Source organism: Amblyraja radiata, unplaced genomic scaffold, assembly GCF_010909765.2.
Source record: "Amblyraja radiata isolate CabotCenter1 unplaced genomic scaffold, sAmbRad1.1.pri scaffold_782_ctg1, whole genome shotgun sequence".
In the NCBI taxonomy this organism is placed as follows: domain Eukaryota; kingdom Metazoa; phylum Chordata; class Chondrichthyes; order Rajiformes; family Rajidae; genus Amblyraja; species Amblyraja radiata.
Window position 1 is genome coordinate 22006 of NW_022630791.1, and position 17736 is coordinate 39741.

At 46.1% G+C, this 17736-nt stretch overlaps 1 long non-coding RNA gene across 1 annotated transcript; it reads left to right on the plus strand.

Annotated features, from left to right (window-relative positions):
• The first annotated feature begins 268 nt into the window (after positions 1-268).
• On the plus strand, positions 269-14193 carry LOC116970350. Its single transcript, XR_004411112.1, has 4 exons — positions 269-281; positions 5060-5062; positions 8048-8140; positions 14149-14193. It is a non-coding gene; the product is annotated as an uncharacterized LOC116970350 (long non-coding RNA).
• Positions 14194-17736: the final 3543 nt, after the last annotated feature.

Here is a 17736-nt window from a genome sequence, read left to right on the forward strand (position 1 = left end):
CTCTCTCTCTCTTGTACGCCCCCTCCACCCCCCCACTTATCCCGGGACCCCTCCTCTCCATCCCGCACTGATCCCCATTCCCGCCTCTATTCAGTCCTCACTGACATCACCTGTGCTCCCCTCCCCATCTCCCCCCCCCAATCTATTCATCCTGCGCTGATCACCCTATCCACCTCGCATTAATTCTCCTGCCACCCCCCCCATCCATCCTACACTGGTTCCCCAAATTCACCCTGTACTTACTCCTTTCCCATCCATCCTGCACCTCCTCCATCCATCCTGTACTGATTCCCCATCCATCCTGTACTAATCCACGCATTCATCCCGTACTGACCCACCTTCCATTTACCCTGCACCTTCCCCTCATTCATCCTGTAGTGATCTCCCATTCATCCTGCACAGACCCTCCGATCCACACTGTACTGACCTCCCCCCCCCCCATTCATCCTGCGCTGATCTCCCCCCCCATCCATCCTGTACTGATCCTTCCATTCAAGAAGAATGGGGGGAACAGTCTGAAGAAGGGTCTCGACCCGAAACGTTGCCTATTTCCTTCATTCCATAGATGCTGCCTCACCCGCTGAGTTTCTCCAGCACTTTTTTCTACCCCATCCATCCCGTACTGAACCCCCCTCCCCCATTCATCACCACTGACATCCCCCGTGCTCTCCCCTCACAATTTTACCTACTCCAACCAACACGTACTAATTCACCTGCCTCAATCCATCCATTCTGCACCGACTGCCTTCTAACTTCTAATGGTCCAGGATTTATTGACACAGGTTGATCATACGCTGAATAATTCAACCACATTTTTGTTTGGAAGTGGAAAGAACTAATAGAAATTGCATTAATTGCATTGTGTAAAAAGAGTTGAGATACTGCCTTATAATTTTGCTGCATGTCATTGTGGGATATATCATGTCGTGATTGGTGAATGTTTGTGACTTTATTTGAAGCAGAAATAATATGTGAATGCTTCATTGAGTATAATTCCGACTGGTAACTACGCACTTCGTCCGAGCACATTATCGCACGCGTCATGCAAGCCATCTTAAATGACCACCTAAACTGTCAATTGGCAACCTAAAAAGCTGTCAAGGTTGCCCGGCTGGCAACAGGGAAAAAAAGTTAAGCGAGAGCCCTGATAAGTGCAACGAGATTTGGGTATGCAGCTTCCATCCGACATCATAACTTAAGTAGTTACTAAAATTTAGGCTTAGATATTATCTGAATGGTGGCCGATTAGGAAAAGGGGAGATGCAACGAGACCTGGGTGTCATGGTACACCAGTCATTGAAAGTAGGAATGCAGGTGCAGCAGGGAGTGAAGAAAGCAAATGGTATATTACCATTCATAGCAAAAGGATTTGAGTATAGCAGCAGGGAGATTCTACTGCAGTTGTATAGGGTCTTGGTGAGATCACACCTGGAGTATTGCGTACAGTTTTGGTCTCCTAATCTGAGGAAAGACATTCTTGCCATAGAGGGAGTACAGAGAAGGTTCACCATACTAATTCCTGGGATGGCAGGACTTTCATATGAAGAAAGACTGGATAGACTCGGCTTGTACACGCTAGAATTTAGAAGATTGAGGGGGGATCTTATAGAAACTTACAAAATTCTTAAGGGGTTGGACAGGCTAGATGCAGGAAGATTATTCCCGATGTTGGGGAAGTCCAGAACTAGAGGTCACAGTTTAAGGATAAGAGGGAAGTCTTTTAGGACCGAGATGAGAAAATCATTTTTTACACAGAGAGTGGTGAATCTGTGGAATTCTCTGCCACAGAAGGTTGTTGAGGCCAGTTCATTGGCTATATATAAGAGGGAGTTAGATGTGGCCCTTGTGGCTAAAGGGATCAGGGGATATGGAGAGAAGGCAGGATACCGAGTTGGATGATCAGCCATGATCATATTGAATGGCGGTGCAGGCTCGAAGGGCCGAATGGCCTCTACTCCTGCACCTATTGTCTATGTTTCTATGATACCCCGAGAACATGGTTTGTACAAAGTACATTACAACAGCAAAATAGTCAAAACAGACTAAAGTGCAGATGTATCAAGTTTGCAATTTATCCCATCAGATAAAGCATAAAAATAAGTTTAATTTGACACCTAATTCACTTTCATATCTTCAGTATTAAAAAAAGTTATGGCCATTTTCATACTGGGAAATTAGCATCTTGTTCCCTATTGCTTTACCATTGATTTAACTCAAAAGCTGTGATCGAGGACAGTCAAAAGCCCATAACTTTCTTAAAAATTAAGAGAACTGAATGAAATTTTCAGTTATTACTAGACTAAGGGGGACCCGTTGGGTCCCATGTTCACACGGGAGGGCTGGTCCCCCGACGCAATATTCCACCTCTCCACCAATTCCAATATTGGTGGTTAGTGGGGGGGGGGGGCTCTCTGGAGTGCTGGTATGGGTTCTTGGGGTGGCAGCTCAGTCCCTCAATCCTGATCTACTGGCAGCTCACTCGAGGCTGGTGGGCTGGCAGTTGACATGACTATTCCTTGGAATTCCTTTTCAAGCAGGTTGCAAGGCCACCAAATTCAAGTGCAGTTTCCTACCACTTCAAGCAGGGTGCAAGGCCACCAAATGCAAATCCATGTTCCTACCATTTCAAGCAGGGTGCAAGGCCACCAAATTCAAGTGCAGTTTCTTACCACTTCAAGCTGGATCCAAGGCCACCAAATTCAAGTGCAGTTTCATACCACTTTCAGTAGGGTGCAAGGCCACTTCTGGGTTTTATAACCCCTCCCCCTCCCACCGGAAAAGGCGTGGCTTTCATGGCGTGATTGACAGGAGAGAGGTTCTCAACATTTTTTAAACACTAATAACACTTTTAATTTTCATTGATGGGAAGAATTCTCTGCACCTGCTCAGCGGAGGGGGACTGAGTAAGATGGCCAAAAATCACAGCCGCAAGTGTTAGCGTTTTATCTAAAATCAATATAGAGTGCAAACAGCAAATAAGTGCATTTGCAGTAGTGCCTTTCAACTTCAAGCCAAAGCATGCAAGCCACCATTTGCAGTAAGTAGTGCCTTTCAACTTCAAGCCAAAGCACCCAAGCCACCATTTGCAGTAAGTAGTGCCTCTCAACTTCAAGCCAAAGCACCCAAGCAACCATTTGCAGTAAGTAGTGCCTTTCAACTTCAAGCCAAAGCTCCCAAGCCACCATTTGCAGTAAGTAGTGCCTTTCAACTTCAAGCCATAGCACCCAAACAACCATTTGCAGGCAGTGCCTTTTTACTTCAAACAAACCATATTTTCATTTTCAAATCACATTAAGGGGACTCACAGTTGTGTTGACATTTGTTCAGTGTTATTCAGAGCTCAGAGAGATGTGACCCTTGGCCTCATCCATCTTCCAGAGACTGAGTGAGGCACACCACTTCCTGGTTTTATAGTCCCTCCCCCTCCCTCCAGCATGGGCAGCAGAGAGAATGGTGAATTTTTTTTAAAACGTTAATATTTCTCTGATTTGTCATCGATGGGAAAAATACTCCGCACCCGTAAGGCGGAGGGGGGCTCTGAGCGAGGTGGCCAAAAATGACGACCGTAGGTGGCAGCGTTCTGTCGGAAATCGCAGCACAGTGGGCCAAAAGCGGTCAAGATCAGAGTTTTAGTAATATATAGAAACATAGAAACATAGAAATTAGGTGCAGGAGTAGGCCATTCGGCCCTTCGAGCCTGCACCGCCATTCAATATGATCATGGCTGATCATCCAACTCAGTATCCTGTACCTGCCTTCTCTCCATACCCTCTGATCCCCTTAGCCACAAGGGCCACATCTAACTCCCTCTTAAATATAGCCAATGAACTGGCCTCGACTACCCTCTGTGGCAGAGAGTTCCAGAGATTCACCACTCTCTGTGTGAAAAAAGTTCTTCTCATCTCGGTTTTAAAGGATTTCCCCCTTATCCTTAAGCTGTGACCCCTTGTCCTGGACTTCCCCAACATCGGGAGCAATCTTCCTGCATCTAGCCTGTCCAACCCCTTAAGAATTTTGTAAGTTTCTATAAGATCCCCTCTCAATCTCCTAAATTCTAGAGAGTATAAACCAAGTCTATCCAGTCTTTCTTCATAAGACAGTCCTGACATCCCAGGAATCAGTCTGGTGAACCTTCTCTGCACTCCCTCTATGGCAATAATGTCCTTCCTCAGATTTGGAGACCAAAACTGTACGCAATACTCCAGGTGTGGTCTCACCAAGACCCTGTACAACTGCAGTAGAACCTCCCTGCTCCTATACTCAAATCCTTTTGCTATGAAAGCTAACATACCATTCGCTTTCTTCACTGCCTGCTGCACCTGCATGCCCACTTTCAATGACTGGTGTACCATGACACCCAGGTCTCGCTGCATCTCCCCTTTTCCTAGTCGGCCACCATTTAGATAATAGTCTGCTTAGATAGATAGATTGAAGCATTCTGAAACAAATATAATAATAATAATAATAATAAATTTTATTTATGGGCGCCTTTCAAGAGTCTCAAGGACACCTTACAAAAATTGAGCATGTAGAGGAAAAACATGTAAGGGGAATGAAATAAATAGTAGAGACATGACTAGTACACAAAGTAAAGACAGAATTCAATACAAAACACAGTATGAGGCAATTAATGCACAGATGAAAAGGGACGGGGACGCGGGGCTAAGGATAGGCAGAGGTGAAGAGATGGGTCTTGAGGCGGGACTGGAAGATGGTGAGGGACACGGAATTGCGGATCAGTTGGGGGAGGGAGTTCCAGAGACTGGGAGCTGCCCTGGAGAAGGCTCTGTCCCCAAAACTGCGGAGGTTGGACTTGTGGATGGAGAGGAGACCGGCTGATGTGGATCTGAGGGACCGTGAGGGTTGGTAGGGGGAGAGGAGGTCAGTGAGATATGGGGGGGGCCAGATGGTGGAGGGCTTTGTAGGTGAGGACCAGGATTTTGTAGGTGATCCGGTGGGAGATGGGAAGCCAGTGAAGTTTTTTGAGGACTGGAGTGATGTGATGCCAGGATTTGGTGTGGGTGATGAGTCGGGCGGCTGCGTTCTGGACCAGTTGGAGTCGGTTGATGTAGGTGGAGCTGATGCCAAGGAGAAGTGAGTTGCAATAGTCCAGTCGGGAGGAGATGAAGGCATGGATGAGTCTTTCAGCAGCAGGCGGTGTGAGAGAGGGTCTGAGTTTGGCGATGTTGCGGAGATGAAAGAAGGAGGTTTTAATGACATGGCGGATGTGAGGCTCAAGGGAGAGGGTGGAATCAAGATCACGCCAAGGTTGCGGGCCTGGGGAGATGGGGAGACAGTGGTGCCGTCGATGGTGAGAGTGGGGTTATTGATTTTGCTGAGTGTGGCTTTGGAGCCTATGAGGAGGAATTCTGTCTTATCACTGTTGAGTTTGAGGAAATTATGTTGCATCCAGGTTTTTATAGCTGACAAACAGGAGTTGATATGGGAGAGGGGGGGGGGGGTTGTGGGGGAATTTGGTGCCAAGGTAAATCTGGGTGTCATCAGCGTAACAGTGGAAGTCCAGATTGAAGTGGCGGAGTATCTGACCAAGGGGGAGGATGTAGATGATGAAGAGGAGGAGGCCGAGTACGGAGCCTTGGGGAACGCCTTGAGTGACTGCGGCTGTAGCAGAGGTGTGGTTGTGGAGAGAGATGAAGTGGGATCTGTTGGAAAGGTAGGAACGGAGCCAGCTGAGTGCAGAGCCTTCAATGCCGAGGTCTTTGAGTCTGGTGAGCAGGATGTTATGGTTCACTGTATCGAAGGCTGCGCTCAGGTCGAGGAGGATGAGGATGTTGAGGGAACCAGTGTCATCATAGGTGAGGAGGTCGTTGAGGACTTTGAGGAGAGCAGTTTCTGTGCTATGGAGGGGGCGAAAGCCAGATTGGAGGGGTTCAAGTAGGTTATACGCAAGGAGGTGGGAATGAAGTTGCGACGCAACGATACGCTCCAGGGTTTTTGAAAGAAAGGGGAGGTTTGAGATTGGGCGGTAGTTAATGAGAGAGGAGGGATCAAGACCAGGTTTCTTTAAGATTGGTGTAACGGCAGCAGTTTTGAAAGCGGAGGGGACAATTCCTTGGGACAATGAGGAGTTGAAGAGATTAGTGAGGTAGGGGCAGAGAACGGGGAGGCAGGACTTCAACAGGGGAGTGGGGAGAGGGTCGAGGGAGCAGGTAGTGGGTTTGGAAGAGCTGATGAGTTTGGAGATTTCAATAGGGGTGACCAGGTCAAACTGGGAGAGGAAGCAGTGTGGAGGAGGGGTAAGGAGGTCAGTGGAGATGTTGAAAGGAGGGGCCTTGGTAGGTGGTGGAGTAGATGCTGGGGAGTCGGGTAGAGGGGATAAAGATTGATAGATGGTGCTGATTTTATCAGCGAAAAAGTGGAGGAATGAGTTGCAGACATGTGAAACAATCTTACTTGGATGACCTGAAATTAAAGCATATAATTAGTTAGTTACCTAATTGTAGTTAATCACAAAATTCAATTACTAGATCTAAACATTTATCCAATTCTTAAGAATAGATTAACTTTTTTAAATAGCCTAAGTGTCCAAATAACGTTGCCTATTTCCTTCGCTCCATAGATGCTGCTGCACCCAAGAGTTTCTCCAACATTTTTGTGTACCTTCGATTTTCCAGCATCTGCAGTTCCTTCTTAAACAAGTAAATACACATTGTTTTTATTACACTTGTAACAAATGGTAGTCATTTGTACTTGGCCAGATCACACACAGCGGTAAGATGAACAAAATATGTTTGATTTACATGCTAGAGGTTGCTTAAAGGTAGGGAGAGATCACCTGTCCACAGCTGGGATAGTTCAGGACCAGAAGTTGTACCATTTAATGTAGAATTGTATCTTTCAGCTATGATAATAGAGAATGTTTGCAAGATAGCAAAGGATAATCCCTGTCTGTTGAGGATGAATCAGTTGGTGAGCTGAGTGCTGAGAGGAACTGATGTTTGGTCAACAATTCACTAGTTCAATATGTGACTGTACAATGAAATTCTTAAAGCACATATTACACATGCAGGCTTCGCCATTTTCAAAGTCCAAATCTCTCGATGTCCTGGTGCAGTTCTTGTGAACCGACCTCCCTCTCATCACCCATCTTTGTGTCCCGTGGGGCGACTCCATCTACCTTGACGGGCTGTAGGCATGAACCCAGCTCATCCTCCTACTGGGCTACTCCTCGCGCCTGACGTCTCCAGCTCTCTCTCAGTAACGCCGGCCGATGAACCTTTGGGCGGATTTGGGCAGCGGAGTCTGGATATGGGGAGAAGGCAGGAACGGGGTACTGATTGTGGATGATCAGCCATGATCACAGTGAATAGCGGTGCTGGCTCGAAGGGCCGAATGTCCTACTCCTGCACATATTGTCTATGAGAAACATAGACAATAGGTGCAGGAGTAGAGGCCATTCGTCCCTTCGAGCCTGCACCGCCATTCAATATGATCATGGCTGATCATCCAACTCAGTATCCTGTACCTGCCTTCTCTCCATACCCCCGATCCCTTTATCCACAAGGGCCACATCTAACTCCCTCTTAAATATAACCAATGAACTTGCCTCAACTACCTTCTGTGGCAGAGAATTCCACAGATTCACCACTATCTGTGTAAAAAATGATTTTCTCATCTCGGTCCTAAAAGGCTTCCCTCTTATCCTTAAACTGTGACCCCTTGTTCTGGACTTCCCCAACAACGGGAACAATGTTCCTGCATCTAGCCTGTCCAACCCCTTAAGAATGTTGTATGTTTCTATAAGATCCCTCCTCAATCTTCTAAAATCTAGCGAGTACAAGCCGAGTCTATCCAGTCTTTCTTCATATGAATGTCCTGCCATCCCAGGAATCAGTCTGGTGAACCTTCTCTGTACACCTTCTCTATGGCAAGAATGTCTTTCCTCAGATTAGGAGACCAAAACTGTTTGGAAGGGGTGGTTTCCACATCTCCGCTGCACTGTAATGCTGTTTGTTGGTTTACAAGGCAATGTATTCTTTCACATTCAATTGTCACCTGATGGTTCTGTTAATATTGTTTATTCCAGAGCTACAGAGTTTGTGAACGCCTGTCGACATCATGTCTGAAGGTGGTGACTAGGGAGGTGATTCAGTGGCCACTACATCAAAGGAACACAAAGGTTTGTGCGCTTTCTGTGACATATATATGATGCCCTGTCAATGGGTTGTAGAGCTGATGCAAGAAATTATGTTTTTAGATTAGATTAGAACCTTTATTTGTCAATCAGACCTTTCGGTCTGAACAAAATGTTGTTGCCTGCAGCCATACATATAATAATAAACAACAAAAACACACAATAAACACAAATTAACATCCACCACAGTGAGTTCACCAGGCACCTCCTCACTGTGATGGAGGCAAAAATCTTAAAGTCACTGTCTCTTCCCCTCCTTATTCTCCCTCTGCGCTGAGGCGATCCAGGCCTGCGATGTTGTTACCCCGCTGGGCGATGGTAAGTCCGCAAACGGGCCGGTTCAGCTCCGCGGCTCGGGGTGGATCTAAGCTGCCGCCCTCCAGTCCAGCAGATGCAGCTGTTGCTGCGGGAGCTCCAGAAAACAGGCACCAACCTGTGACCTGCAAGCTCCCGACGATGTCGTCCACTGGCCCGCGGTCAAGCCCCGGATTCAGGTCGCCGTCGCCGCCTCAGCCACCGGAGCACCATCTCAGCCCCAAGTCGGGCCGCCCTCACCGGAGCACCGTCTCAGCCGAGTCGTGCCGCTGCCATCGGAACGCCGCCACAGCTCCGAATTTGGCCAGCCTCGCGTTGGTAAGTCCTGGCTGGCTCTGCTTCTGGAGCCACAAGGTCGGTCGCAGCTGGAGGCCTCCAGCTCTGCCATTAGGCCTCAGCGCAGACGGAGGCAGAGAAGGGGGGGGGATACGACAAAAGAGTCGCATTCCTCCGAAGGAAGAGACAGAAAACCATGTTCCCCCCACACACATAACACAACCTAATAAACTAAAATTTAACTAAGAGACAAAAAAAAGAACAAAAAAGTAAAAACAGACGGACTGCAGGCGAGCCGCAGCCGTTCAACAGCGCCGCCACTTCTGGATTCACACAGAAGTGGGAATAGGGAAGGGGCTGAGCACAGAGAGTTGACATCTACAGGACATCACAGTCGCAGGTGGGCGGATGCAGGAATTGTGTGATAAATCAGCCCTCTTTTTCAAGGAAGATGACTTAAATCATGCTAGTCTCTGCTGGTAATTGAAATATTAATTTCCGAGCAATAACCTGATGAATTTCCTCTGCAACGTCACCAGTGCAAAGGCATCCTTCCCACAGTATGGGGATCAGAATTGCACACACTCCTCCAACTTAAGGCTTAAGCAACTCCCTGTATCAAGGCTTAATCGCCTCCCTTCACTTGCGTTCTAGGCTGCAGCTAATGACAAGAATGCTAAATGCTGTCTTTGTGTGTGCTGCTGGCTTTAGGGATTCTTAGAATAAAGGGGAGGTCATTTAAGATTGAGGTGAGAAAAAACTTTTCCACCCAGAGAGCTGTGAATTTGTGGAATTCCCTGCCACAGGGGGCAGTGGAGGCCAAGTCGCTGGATGGATTTAAGAGAGAGTTAGATAGAGCTCTAGGGGCTAGTGGAGTCAAGGGATATGAGGAGAAGGCAGGCACGGGTTATTGATAGGGGACGATCAGCCATGAATGGCGGTGCTGGCTCGAAGGGCCGAATGGCCTCCTCCTGCACCTATTTTCTATGTTTCTATCCATATTACCATATAACCACATAACAATTACAGCACGGAAACAGGCCATCTCGGCCCTACAAGTCCGTGCCGAACAACTTTTTTTCCCTTAGTCCCACCTGCCTGCACTCATACCATAACCCTCCATTCCCTTCTCATCCATATGCATATCCAATTTATTTTTAAATGATACCAACGAACCTGCCGCCACCACTTCCACTGGAAGCTCATTCCACACCGTTACCACTCTCTGAGTAAAGAAGTTCCCCCTCATGTTACCCCTAAACTTCTGTCCCTTAATTCTGAAGTCATGTCCTCTTGTTTGAATCTTCCCTATTCTCAAAGGGAAAAGCTTGTCCACATCAACTCTGTCTATCCCTCTCATCATTTTAAAGACCTCTATCAAGTCCCCCCTTAACCTTCTGCGCTCCAGAGAATAAAGACCTAACTTATTCAACCTATCTCTGTAACTTAGCTGTTGAAACCCAGGCAACATTCTAGTAAATCTCCTCTGTACTCTCTCTATTTTGTTGACATCCTTCCTATAATTGGGCGACCAAAATTGTACACCATACTCCAGATTTGGTCTCACCAATGCCTTGTACAATTTTAACATTACATCCCAGCTTCTATACTCAATGCTCTGATTTATAAAGGCTAGCATACCAAAAGCTTTCTTTACCACCCTATCTATATGAGATTCCACCTTCAAGGAACTATGCACGGTTATTCCCAGATCCCTCTGTTCAACTGTATTCTTCAATTCCCTACCATTTACCATGTACTTCCTATTTTGATTTGTCCTGCCAAGGTGTAGCACCTCACATTTATCAGCATTAAACTCCATCTGCCATCTTTCAGCCCATTTTTCCAAATGGCCTAAATCACTCTGTAGACTTTGGAAATCCTCTTCATTATCCACAACACCCCCTATCTTGGTATCATCTGCATACTTACTAATCCAATTTACCACTCCTTCATCCAGATCATTGATGTACATGACAAACAACAAAGGACCCAACACAGATCCCTGAGGCACCCCACTAGTCACCTGCCTCCAACCCGACAAACAGCCATCCACCATTACCCTCTGGCTTCTCCCATTCAGCCACTGTTGAATCCATCTTGCTATTCCTGCATTTATACCCAACAGTTGAACCTTCTTAACCAACCTTCCATGAGGAACCTTGTCAAAGGCCTTACTAAAGTCCATATAGACAACATCCACTGCTTTACCCTCGTCAATTTGCCTAGTAACCTCTTCAAAAAATTCAAGAAGATTAGTCAAACATGACCTTCCAGGCACAAATCCATGTTGACTGTTCCTAATCAGACCCTGTTTATCCAGATGCTTATATATATTATCTCTAAGTATCTTTTCCATTAATTTGCCCACCACTGAAGTCAAACTAACATTTATATATAATTGCTAGGTTTACTCTTAGAGTACTCTTAGAGTTATCCATTTGTATGTAGATAAAAATGCTGGAGAAACTCAGCGGGTGAGGCAGCATCTATGGAGCAAAGGAAATAGGCGACGTTTCAGGTCGAGACTCTTCAGACTGATGTGAGGGTGGGGGGGAAGAAAAAAGGAAGAGGCGGAGACAGTGGGCTGAGGGAGACCCGGGAAGGGGAGGAGAAAGCAGGGACTACCTGAAATTGGAGGTCAATGTTCATACCGCTGGGGTGTAAACTGCCCAAGCAAATTATGAGGTGCTGCTCCTCCAATTTACCGTGGGCCTCATTCTGGCCATGGAGGAGGCCCCGGATAGAAAGGTCGGATTGGGAATGGGAGAGGGAGTTGAAGTGCTGAGCCACCGGGAGATCAGGTTGGTAGTTGCAAACCGAGCGGAGGTGATCGGCGAAGCGATCGCCAAGCCTGTGCTTGGATTTGTACGGGTGTTTCTCAGTGGTCTCAAGGCCCTTGTCCTTCATGGTGAATATGCTGGTTTTATTTATCCTTCCAACAGGTGACAATGTGCCCTCATCAGGATTAAACTTGAATTGTCACTTCACCATCTAACATGTTGACTAATCATCCACAAATACTGGTTCAAATCCAGTTGGGGTGGTAGAAATGCTTTGTCAAGTGATCAGAATTCTGGCAGATAACTGTAAGGCCAAAATCAGGAATACTTGGAACAAAATTATCCGATTATCTCAAAGTAACAAGCATCCAAATTTTATATTTGACTAGACTAAGTTGTGTCCCAGCGTCACACAGGAGGGCTGGTCCGCCAACGCAATATTCCACCTCTCCACCAATTCCAATATTGGTGGCCAGTGGGGGGGGTGGTTTCTGGAGCACTAGTGTTGTGGGCTGAAGGGACTGGTTTCTAGAGGGCTAGTATGGACATTGTGGGCCGAATGGATTCTTGGGCTGGCGGCTCAAGCCTGGTGTGCTGGCAGGTTACTCACAGCTGGTGGGCTGGCAGTTGACTCACAGCTATTCCTTGAAATTCCACCAGGCAGGGTGCAAGGCCACCAAACTCAAGTGACCTTTTCAATAAGGCAACGCAGCTTTTGGATTTTCAAACCAAAGGCAACTTTAGCATTTTCAAACCAAAACACACTTTTGCATTTTCAAACCACATTAAGGGCCCCCACAGGTCAGTAAAACCACACAGTTTAGTACATAGAAAATAGGTGCAGGATTAGGCTATTCGGCCCTTCGAGCCTGCACTGCCATTCAATATGATCATGGCTGATCATCCAACTCAGTATCCCATACCTGCCTTCACTCCATACCCCCTGATCCCTTTAGCCACAAGGGCCACATTGAACTCTCTCTTAAATATAGCCAATTAACTGGCCTCAACTACCTCCTGTGGCAGAGAGTTCCACAGATTCACCACTCTCTGTGCAAAATTAAGATTTTCTCATCTCGGTCCTAAAAGACTTCCCTATTATCCTTAAACTGTGACCCCTTGTTCTGGACTTCCCCAACATCGGGATTAATCTTCCTGCATGTAGCATGTTCAACCCCTTAAGGATTTTGTAAGTTGTAAGTAAATGTGTGTTCCGTGTTATTCACAGTTCAGACTGAGAGTCGTGACCTGTCGCTCCCCCATCTTGCAGAGAACTGAGGCACCTCCACACTTGCGGGTTTTATAGTCCCTCCCCCTCCCACCAAAAGGGCCGTGGCCTTCATGGCGTGATTGACAGGAGAGAGAATCTCAACATTTAACAAATATTAATAAATCTTTTATTTTTCATCGATGGGAAAAATCCTCTTGTCCTGCGCAGCGGAAGGGGATTCTGAGTAAGGTGGCCAAAAATCACAGCCGTACGTGGTAGCGTTTTTTATTAAATCAATATGCAGCGCAAACAGGAAGTGGTCAAGATCAGAAGTTTAATTATATGTAGATAAATGGAGATAACATATTTTGCAGAACATGTCCTTTTATTTTTATTAATATGTTTTTGTTCGTCTTTTATTAGTTTTAATTGTGATGAAATTAACACATTAGTTGTGTTAAAATGAACGTATGTTGAACAAGTTAGGTCTTTATTCTTTGGAGCGCAGAAGGTTAAGGGGGGACTTGATAGAGGTCTTTAAGATGATGAGTGGGATAGACAGCGTTGATGTGGATAAGCTTTTTCCATTGAGAGTAGGGAAGATTCAAACAAGAGGATTTGAGAATTAAGGGACAAAAGTTTAGGGGTAACATGAGGGGGAACTTCTTTACTCCGAGAGTGGTAGCTGTGTGGAATGAGCTTCCAGTAGAAGTGGTGGGGGCAGGTTCAATTTTATAATTTAAAAATAAGTTGGATAGGTATATGGACGGGAAAGGAATGGAGGGTTATGGTCTGAGTGCAGGTAGATGTGACTAGGTGAGAGTAAGTGTTCGGCACAGACTAGAAGGGCCGGGGGCCTGTTTCCGTGCTGTAATTGTTATATGGTTATTTAAAATACCAAAGAGTAAAAGAAGATTCAACTGAATAATCCTCCCCGCATGAAAAATGCTTTCTTGCTTTTCGGTTACTTATTGCTGCGATTCTACATTCTCCCATGTAACTCAAATCAAGATGCCCTTAAGATCACAAATGACGGATACCCATCTAGAAGATCAGCTGAAACTGCGTACTTCCATGTTTCAACCAAATATTCAAATGCTTTCCCACAAAAAAGCAGTAACAAGTGTCATTAAAAGCTTAGTTAACTTTAGAATTAACAACATGTTTCATTTTCTTGAAGTTAGTACATAGTAGTTAGATTTTTATCAAATTATGTGCGTTTTGAAGTATATCTAATTGAAGTTTGCGGCCTTATTAGGTTACAGCTAACTTAAAGCGGCATTCCAACATGAAAAGGTTCCCCACCCCTGCCCCAGAATGTCAATTCGGATTGCTGCCAGCTATTCCAAACCTGTGATTTTCTCAATTAGAAATTTCTCTACAACCTACAATTAATGTTTTTTTTTCAGGTAGGAAATTAACTCGAGTGGGCAAGATTTTCAAAGCATTTAGGCCAGACCCCTCATTAAAGAACGATGGTGAGAACAATGACCGAAAAGCAGAGTGGGATTGAGAGCGGACCCTTGATGGGATGTGAACCCGCTGAAGAGGAAAGGGAACAAGGTCAGTCCAGTTGGAGAGGAATAGGAGACGTGGTTCACCTCCCTGGAACTGACCCAAGTGGCGAAATCCATCACGGCCGAGATTCATCAAACAAGGAATCATTGAGTCTCATCCAAGGGGCAGGTGAGTGAAATGGAAGGGGAGTGGATGGTGAAGACTGTAGGAGCTGGGAAGAGAAAAAAACAAAGGGCTTAGAGCGAGGGGAAACAGGAGAGAGGAATAGTGGTGGAGGAGTGTGATTCTGACGAGGTTCGTGACCAGTAGTATTCTGCAAGGATCAGTTCTGGAACCTCTGCAATTTCTAAACATGTCCAAGATTTGGACAAAAACGTAGGTGGTCGAGTTAATAAGTAATAATAGAACTCTTTGCAGAATTGTGGATCACGAGGAAAGCTGTCAAAAGATCCACTAGAATACACATCAGTTAGAAATATGGTCTGAGTTAAGGCAGACAAAGACTGGATTGTTTTATATGAGTAATGAAGGCTGAGTGGAGGCCAAACAGAAGTATAGAATATAAGGGGCATAGATATGGTCAGTCTTGTTCCCAGGGTGGGGATGTCTCTGACTGGAGCGAGGAATGTTTAAAGGGGACAGTCTGGACAAGTTTTTACGCAGACTTTGGTCAGTTCCTGGAAGGCCCTGCATGAGGAAACATAGAAACATAGAAAGTAGGTGCGAGAGTAGACCACCAGGTCCGTCGAGCCTGCACCGCCATTCGCTCATGGCTGAACACTAAACAGACACACTTACCCACAAACAGTAGACACAAGACACAGAACACAAGACACTACCCTCCCCTTTATACCGCTATCACCACTCTCCACCCCAAGAACCGCGTGATCTCCTGGGGGAGGCAAAAAAACGGATAAAAACCCAGGTCCAATTCGGGAAAAAAATCCGGGAAATTCCTCTCCGATCCCAATCCAGGCGATCGACACTTGTCCAGGAGATCACTCAGGTCTTACTATACTAACCATACCTAGGTACATATCCCTGCCCTCTCCCCGTAGCCCCTTGTCCCCTTGGCAGCTAAAAAACCATCTATCTTAGACTTAAATACATTTAACGTTTCTGCTTCCACTGCTCCCTGGGGCAGTGAATTCCATAAATTAACCACCCTCTGGGTGAAGAAGTTCTTCCTCATCTCAGTTTTAAAAGAGCCCCCCCTTATTCTGCAACTATGTCCCCTAGTTCTAGTTTCCCCGATCATTGGGAACATCCTCGGTGCATCCACCCGATCAAGGCCCCTCACGATCTTATATGTTTCAATGAGATCGCCTCTCATTCTTCTAAACTCCAAAGAGTAGAGTTCCAGCTTACTTAACCTTTCCTCATATGTCAATCCCCTCATTGCAGGAATTAATCTTGTAAACCTTCGCTGCACTGCCTCCAGGGCTAGTACATCCTTTCTTAAGTATGGACCCCAGAACTGTACACAGTATTCCAAATGTGGTCTCACTAATACTGTGTACAGCTGCAGCAAGACCTCCGTGTTTTTATACTCAATCCCCCTAGCAATAAAGGCCAAAACTCCATTGGCCTTCCTGATTGCTTGCTGCACCTGCATACTGACTTTTAGTGATTCATGTACTAATACCCCTAGATCCCTTTGCGTTGCATTACAACGCAGCTCCTCCTCATTTAGAAAATAACTTGCCCTATCATTTTTTTCCCCAAAGTGAATGACTTCACATTTATTAGTATTAAATTTCATCTGCCAAGTTGTTGCCCACTCACCTAGCTTATCTATATCCTTTTGCAGACTCTTCCTATCCTCCTCATCCCCTACTTTTCCTCCCATTTTTGTATCGTCCGCAAATTTTGATATATTACACTTGGTCCCCTCCTCCAAATCATTTATATAAATTGTGAACAACTGGGGTCCCAGCACCGACCCTTGCGGAACCCCGCTAGTTACCGGTTGCCATCCCGAGTATGAACCATTTATCCCCACTCTCTGCTTCCTATTTGATAGCCAATCCTCTACCCATGCTAATATATTACCCCCAATCCCATAATTTTTTATTTTTAGCAATAGTCTCTTATGTGGCACCTTGTCAAAAGCCTTTTGGAAGTCCAAGTATACCACATCCACCGGTTCCCCTTTATCCACCCGGGTTGTTACTTCCTCAAAGAATTCGAGCAGATTCGTTAAACAGGAGGTGGGGGAGACGCTGTTTAGACTGACACAGTTATGGAACAGAGGGATCCAGTCCAAGATCAAGTCAAGATTAGATCAAGAGTTTATTGTCATGCGTCCCAGATAGGACAATGAAATTCTTACTTTGCTTCAGCACAACAGAATATAGACGGCATGAATACAGAACAGATCAGTGTGTCCATATACCATTATATCAATATATATACATATGAATAAATAAACAGATAATGGGCTATTAATGCTCAAGAGTTTTGTTTGAGTTGAGTTTAATAGCCTGATGGCTGTGTGGAAGCAGCTATTCCTGAACCTGGATGTTGCCGTCTTCAGGCTCCTGTACCTTCTACCTGAAGGTAGTGGGGAGATGAGTGTGTGGCCAGGATGGTGTGGGTTTTTGATGATGCTGCCAGCCTTTTTGAGGCAGCGACTTCGATAGATCCCCTCGATGGTCGGGAGGTCAGAGCCGATGATGGACTGGGCAGTGTTTACTACTTTTTGTAGTCTCTTCCACTCCAAGGCACTCAAGTTGCCGAACCAAGCCACGATGCAACCGGTCAGCATGCTGTCTACTGTGCACCTGTAGACGTTCGAGAGAGTCCAGGACCAGGAGAGATCTTCAGAGATGTGCACGCCCAGGAATTTGAAGCTCTTGACCCTTTCAACCATCGACCCGTTGATATAAAGGGGACTGTGGGTCCCCATCCTACCCCTTCCAAAGTCCACAATCAGTTCCTTGGTTTTGCTGGTGTTGAGGGCCAGGTTATTGTGCTGGCACCATTTGGTCACTCGCTCGATCTCTCTTCTATACTCTGACTCGTCCCCAACAGTGATAACGTCCCACAACAGTGGTGTCGTCAGCGAACTTGATGATGGTGTTCGCACTGTGTCTGGCTACACAGTCATGAGTATAGAGTGAGTACAGCAGGGGGCTGAGCACGCAGCCTTGAGGTGCTCCAGTGCTGATTGTTATCGAGGCTGACACCTTTCTACCAATTCGAACAGTCTGTGGTCTGAATGAGGAGGTCGAGGATCCAACTGCAGAGACACAGTTCTGCGAGTTTGGTAACCAGCTTGGAGGGGATGATGGTATTAAATGCCGAGCTGTAGTCAATGAATAACAGCCTGACATATGAGTTTTTGTTGTCCAAATTGTCCAGGATGGAGTGGAGGGCCAGCGAGATCGCATCCACCGTTGATCTGTTGTGGCGGTAAGCGAACTGCAGTGGGTCCAGGTTTTTGTCGAGGTAGGAGTTGATTTGCTCCATGATCAACC